The sequence below is a fragment of the Pleurodeles waltl genome, chromosome 4_1, assembly GCF_031143425.1.
Source record: "Pleurodeles waltl isolate 20211129_DDA chromosome 4_1, aPleWal1.hap1.20221129, whole genome shotgun sequence".
In the NCBI taxonomy this organism is placed as follows: Eukaryota; Metazoa; Chordata; class Amphibia; order Caudata; family Salamandridae; genus Pleurodeles; species Pleurodeles waltl.
Window position 1 is genome coordinate 173,875,513 of NC_090442.1, and position 6,000 is coordinate 173,881,512.

The following is a 6,000-nucleotide window of genomic DNA, read 5'->3' on the forward strand; positions in this document are numbered from 1 at the left end:
CCCAGGATGGCAGAACAAAGAACTTCCTCTGAGAGAGGGTGTGACACCCTCTCCCTTTGGAAAATGGTGTGAAGGCAGGGGAGGAGTAGCCTCCCCCAGCCTCTGGAAATGCTTTGTTGGGCACAGAGGTGCCCAATTCTGCATAAGCCAGTCTACACCGGTTCAGGGACCCCTTAGCCCCTGCTCTGGCGCGAAACTGGACAAAGGAAAGGGGAGTGACCACTCCCCTGACCTGCACCTCCCCTGGGAGGTGTCCAGAGCTCCTCCAGTGTGCTCCAGACCTCTGCCATCTTGGAAACAGAGGTGCTGCTGGCACACTGGACTGCTCTGAGTGGCCAGTGCCACCAGGTGACGTCAGAGACTCCTTGTGATAGGCTCCTTCAGGTGTTAGTAGCCTTTCCTCTCTCCTAGGTAGCCAAACCCTCTTTTCTGGCTATTTAGGGTCTCTGTCTCTGGGGAAACTTTAGATAACGAATGCATGAGCTCAGCCGAGTTCCTCTGCATCTCCCTCTTCACCTTCTGATAAGGAATCGACCGCTGACCGCGCTGGAAGCCTGCAAACCTGCAACATAGTAGCAAAGACGACTACTGCAACTCTGTAACGCTGATCCTGCCGCCTTCTCGACTGTTTTCCTGCTTGTGCATGCTGTGGGGGTAGTCTGCCTCCTCTCTGCACCAGAAGCTCCGAAGAAATCTCCCGTGGGTCGACGGAATCTTCCCCCTGCAACCGCAGGCACCAAAAAGCTGCATTACCGGTCCCTTGGGTCTCCTCTCAGCACGACGAGTGAGGTCCCTCGAATCCAGCGACACCGTCCAAGTGACCCCCACAGTCCAGTGACTCTTCAGCCCAAGTTTGGTGGAGGTAAGTCCTTGCCTCACCTCGCTGGGCTGCATTGCTGGGAACCGCGACTTTGCAAGCTACTCCGGCCCCTGTGCACTTCTGGCGGAAATCCTTCGTGCACAGCCAAGCCTGGGTCCACGGCACTCTAACCTGCATTGCACGACTTTCTAAGTTGGTCTCCGGCGACGTGGGACTCCTTTGTGCAACTTCGGCGAGCACCGTTTCACGCATCCTCGTAGTGCCTGTTTCTGGCACTTCTTCGGGTGCTACCTGCTTCAGTGAGGGCTCTTTGTCTTGCTCGACGTCCCCTCTCTCTGCAGGTCCAATTTGCGACCTTCTGGTCCCTCCTGGGCCCCAGCAGCGTCCAAAAACGCCAAACGAACGATTTGCGTGTAGCAAGGCTTGTTGGCGTCCTTCCGGCAGGAAAACACTTCTGCACGACTCTCCAAGGCGTGGGGGATCCATCCTCCAAAGGGGAAGTCTCTAGCCCTTGTCGTTCCTGCAGTATTCACAGTTCTTCAGCCTAGTAAGAGCTTCTTTGCACCAACCGCTGGCATTTCTTGGGCATCTGCCCATCTCCGAGCTGCTTGTGACTTTTGGACTTGGTCCCCTTGTTCCACAGGTACCCTCAGTCAGGAATCCATCGTTGTTGCATTGCTGATTTGTGTTTTCCCTGCATTTTCCCTCTAACACGACTATTTTGTCCTTAGGGGAACTTTGGTGCACTTTGCACTCACTTTTCAGGGTCTTGGGGAGGGTTATTTTTCTAACTCTCACTATTTTCTAATAGTCCCAGCGACCCTCTACAAGGTCACATAGGTTTGGGGTCCATTCGTGGTTCGCATTCCACTTCTGGAGTATATGGTTTGTGTTGCCCCTATCCCTATGTTTCCCCATTGCATCCTATTGTAACTATACATTGTTTGCACTGTTTTCTAAGACTATACTGCATATTTTTGCTATTGTGTATATATATCTTGTGTATATTTCCTATCCTCTCACGGAGGGTACACTCTAAGATACTTTGGCATATTGTCATAAAAATAAAGTACCTTTATTTTTAGTATAACTGTGAATTGTGTTTTCTTATGATATTGTGCATATGACACTAAGTGGTACTGTAGTAGCTTCACACGTCTCCTAGTTCAGCCTGAGCTGCTTTGCTAAGCTACCATTATCTATCAGCCTAAGCTGCTAGACACCCTATACACTAATAAGGGATAACTGGGCCTGGTGCAAGGTGCAAGTACCCCTTGGTACTCACTACAAGCCAGTCCAGCCTCCTACAGTACCCTCAGTGAGAGGATAGGAAATATACACAAGATATATATATACACAATAGCAAAAATATGCAGTATAGTCTTAGAAAACAGTGCAAACAATGTATAGTTACAATAGGATGCAATGGGGAAACATAGGGATAGGGGCAACACAAACCATATACTCCAAAAGTGGAATGCGAACCACGAATGGACCCCAAACCTATGTGACCTTGTAGAGGGTCGCTGGGACTATTAGAAAATAGTGAGAGTTAGCAAAATAACCCTCCCCAAGACCCTGAAAAGTGAGTGCAAAGTGCACTAAAGTTCCCCTAAGGACAAAATAGTCGTGTTAGAGGGAAAATGCAAGGAAAACACAAATCAGCAATGCAACAACGATGGATTCCTGACTGAGGGTACCTGTGGAACAAGGGGACCAAGTCCAAAAGTCACAAGCAGCTCGGAGATGGGCAGATGCCCAAGAAATGCCAGCGGTTGGTGCAAAGAAGCTCTTACTAGGCTGAAGAACTGTGAATACTGCAGGAACGACAAGGGCTAGAGACTTCCCCTTTGGAGGATGGATCCCCCACGCCTTGGAGAGTCGTGCAGAAGTGTTAGACAAAGAGAAAAAAAAGTTTTCAGAACTTTTTGGAAAGACAGAAAAAACTTTTTAAACTTTTAAGAACTTTTTGAAAGTTTAGAAGTACTTTTCAGCACTTAGAAAAGAGTGAAAAGAGGAAATGCAAAACTTTTTGGCTATGTGTATATATACTGACCTTGTTTTGTATATTTTTCTCTTATGAAAAGTACAATGACAAGAGTGGTAAGTAGTCTCAAAGCACTAATCCCACCGCTGCACAACCAATGTAGGAGGCTGGACTGGCTTGTAGTGAGTACCAAGGGGTACTTGCACCTTGCACCAGGCCCAGTTATCCCTTATTAGTGTATAGGGTGTCTAGCAGCTTAGGCTGATAGATAATGGTAGCTTAGCAAAAAAGCTCAGGCTGAACTAGGAGACGTGTGAAGCTACTACAGTACCACTTAGTGTCATATGCACAATATCATAAGAAAACACAATACACAGTTATACTAAAAATAAAGGTACTTTATTTTTATGACAATATGCCAAAGTATCTTAGAGTGTACCCTCAGTGAGAGGATAGGAAATATACACAAGATATATATACACAATAGCAAAAATATGCAGTATAGTCTTAGAAAACAGTGCAAACAATGTATAGTTACAATAGGATGCAATGGGGAAACATAGGGATAGGGGCAACACAAACCATATACTCCAAAAGTGGAATGCGAACCACGAATGGACCCCAAACCTATGTGACCTTGTAGAGGGTCGCTGGGACTATTAGAAAATAGTGAGAGTTAACAAAATAACCCTCCCCAAGACCCTGAAAAGTGAGTGCAAAGTGCACTAAAGTTCCCCTAAGGACAAAATAGTCGTGTTAGAGGGAAAATGCAAGGAAAACACAAATCAGCAATGCAACAACGATGGATTCCTGACTGAGGGTACCTGTGGAACAAGGGGACCAAGTCCAAAAGTCACAAGCAGCTCGGAGATGGGCAGATGCCCAAGAAATGCCAGCGGTTGGTGCAAAGAAGCTCTTACTAGGCTGAAGAACTGTGAATACTGCAGGAACGACAAGGGCTAGAGACTTCCCCTTTGGAGGATGGATCCCCCACGCCTTGGAGAGTCGTGCAGAAGTGTTTTCCCGCCGGATGGACGCCAACAAGCCTTGCTACACGCAAATCGTACGTTTGGCGTTTTTGGACGCTGCTGGGGCCCAGGAGGGACCAGAAGGTCGCAAATTGGACCTGCAGAGAGAGGGGACGTCGAGCAAGACAAGGAGCCCTCACTGAAGCAGGTAGCACCCGGAAAAGTGCCAGAAACAGGCACTACGAGGATGCGTGAAACGGTGCTCGCCGAAGTTGCACAAAGGAGTCCCACGTCGCCGGAGACCAACTTAGACAGTCGTGCAATGCAGGTTAGAGTGCCGTGGACCCAGGCTTGGCTGTGCACGAAGGATTTCCGCCGGAAGTGCACAGGGGCCGGAGAAGCTTGCAAAGTCGCGGTTCCCAGCAATGCAGCCCAGCGAGGTGAGGCAAGGACTTACCTCCACCAAACTCGGGCTGAAGAGTCACTGGACTGTGGGAGTCACTTGGACGGTGTCGCTGGATTCGAGGGACCTCGCTCGTCGTGCTGAGAGGAGACCCAAGGGACCGGAGATGCAGCTTTTTGGTGCCTGCGGTTGCAGGGGGAAGATTCCGTCGACCCACGGGAGATTTCTTCGGAGCTTCTGGTGCAGAGAGGAGGCAGACTACCCCCACAGCATGCACAAGCAGGAAAACAGTCGAGAAGGCGGCAGGATCAGCGTTACAGAGTTGCAGTAGTCGTCTTTGCTACTATGTTGCAGGTTTGCAGGCTTCCAGCGCGGTCAGCGGTCGATTCCTTATCAGAAGGTGAAGAGGGAGATGCAGAGGAACTCGGCTGAGCTCATGCATTCGTTATCTAAAGTTTCCCCAGAGACAGAGACCCTAAATAGCCAGAAAAGAGGGTTTGGCTACCTAGGAGAGAGGAAAGGCTACTAACACCTGAAGGAGCCTATCACAAGGAGTCTCTGACGTCACCTGGTGGCACTGGCCACTCAGAGCAGTCCAGTGTGCCAGCAGCACCTCTGTTTCCAAGATGGCAGAGGTCTGGAGCACACTGGAGGAGCTCTGGACACCTCCCAGGGGAGGTGCAGGTCAGGGGAGTGGTCACTCCCCTTTCCTTTGTCCAGTTTCGCGCCAGAGCAGGGGCTAAGGGGTCCCTGAACCGGTGTAGACTGGCTTATGCAGAATTGGGCACATCTGTGCCCAACAAAGCATTTCCAGAGGCTGGGGGAGGCTACTCCTCCCCTGCCTTCACACCATTTTCCAAAGGGAGAGGGTGTCACACCCTCTCTCAGAGGAAGTTCTTTGTTCTGCCATCCTGGGCCAGGCCTGGCTGGACCCCAGGAGGGCAGCTGCCTGTCTGAGGGGTTGGCAGCAGCAGCAGCTGCAGAGAAACCCCAGGAAGGGCAGTCTGGCAGTACCAGGGTCTGTGCTACAGACCACTGGGATCATGGAATTGTACCAACAATGCCAGGATGGCATAGAGGGGGCAATTCCATGATCATAGACATGTTACATGGCCATATTCGGAGTTACCATGGTGAAGCTACATATAGGTAGTGACCTATATGTAGTGCACGCGTGTAATGGTGTCCCCACACTCACAAAGTTCAGTGAATTGGCTCTGAACAATGTGGGGGCACCTTGGCTAGTGCCAGGGTGCCCTCACACTAAGTAACTTTGCACCTAACCTTTACCAGGTAAAGGTTAGACATATAGGTGACTTATAAGTTACTTAAGTGCAGTGTAAAATGGCTGTGAAATAACGTGGACGTTATTTCACTCAGGCTGCAGTGGCAGGCCTGTGTAAGATTTGTCAGAGCTCCCTATGGGTGGCAAAAGAAATGCTGCAGCCCATAGGGATCTCCTGGAACCCCAATACCCTGGGTACCTCAGTACCAAATACTAGGGAATTATAAGGGTGTTCCAGTAAGCCAATGTAAATTGGTAAAAATGGTCACTAGCCTGTCAGTGACAATTTGGAAAGAAATGAAAGAGCATAACCACTGAGGTTCTGGTTAGCAGAGCCTCAGTGAGACAGTTAGGCACCACACAGGGAACATATACATGCACACCTATGAGCACTGGGGCCCTGTGTGACAGGGTCCCAGTGACACATACATATAGGCCACAAACCTATGAGCACTGGGGTCCTGACCAGCAGGATCCCAGTGACACATAACAACCATACTGAAAACATAGTGTTTTCACTATGAGCACTGAGGCCTG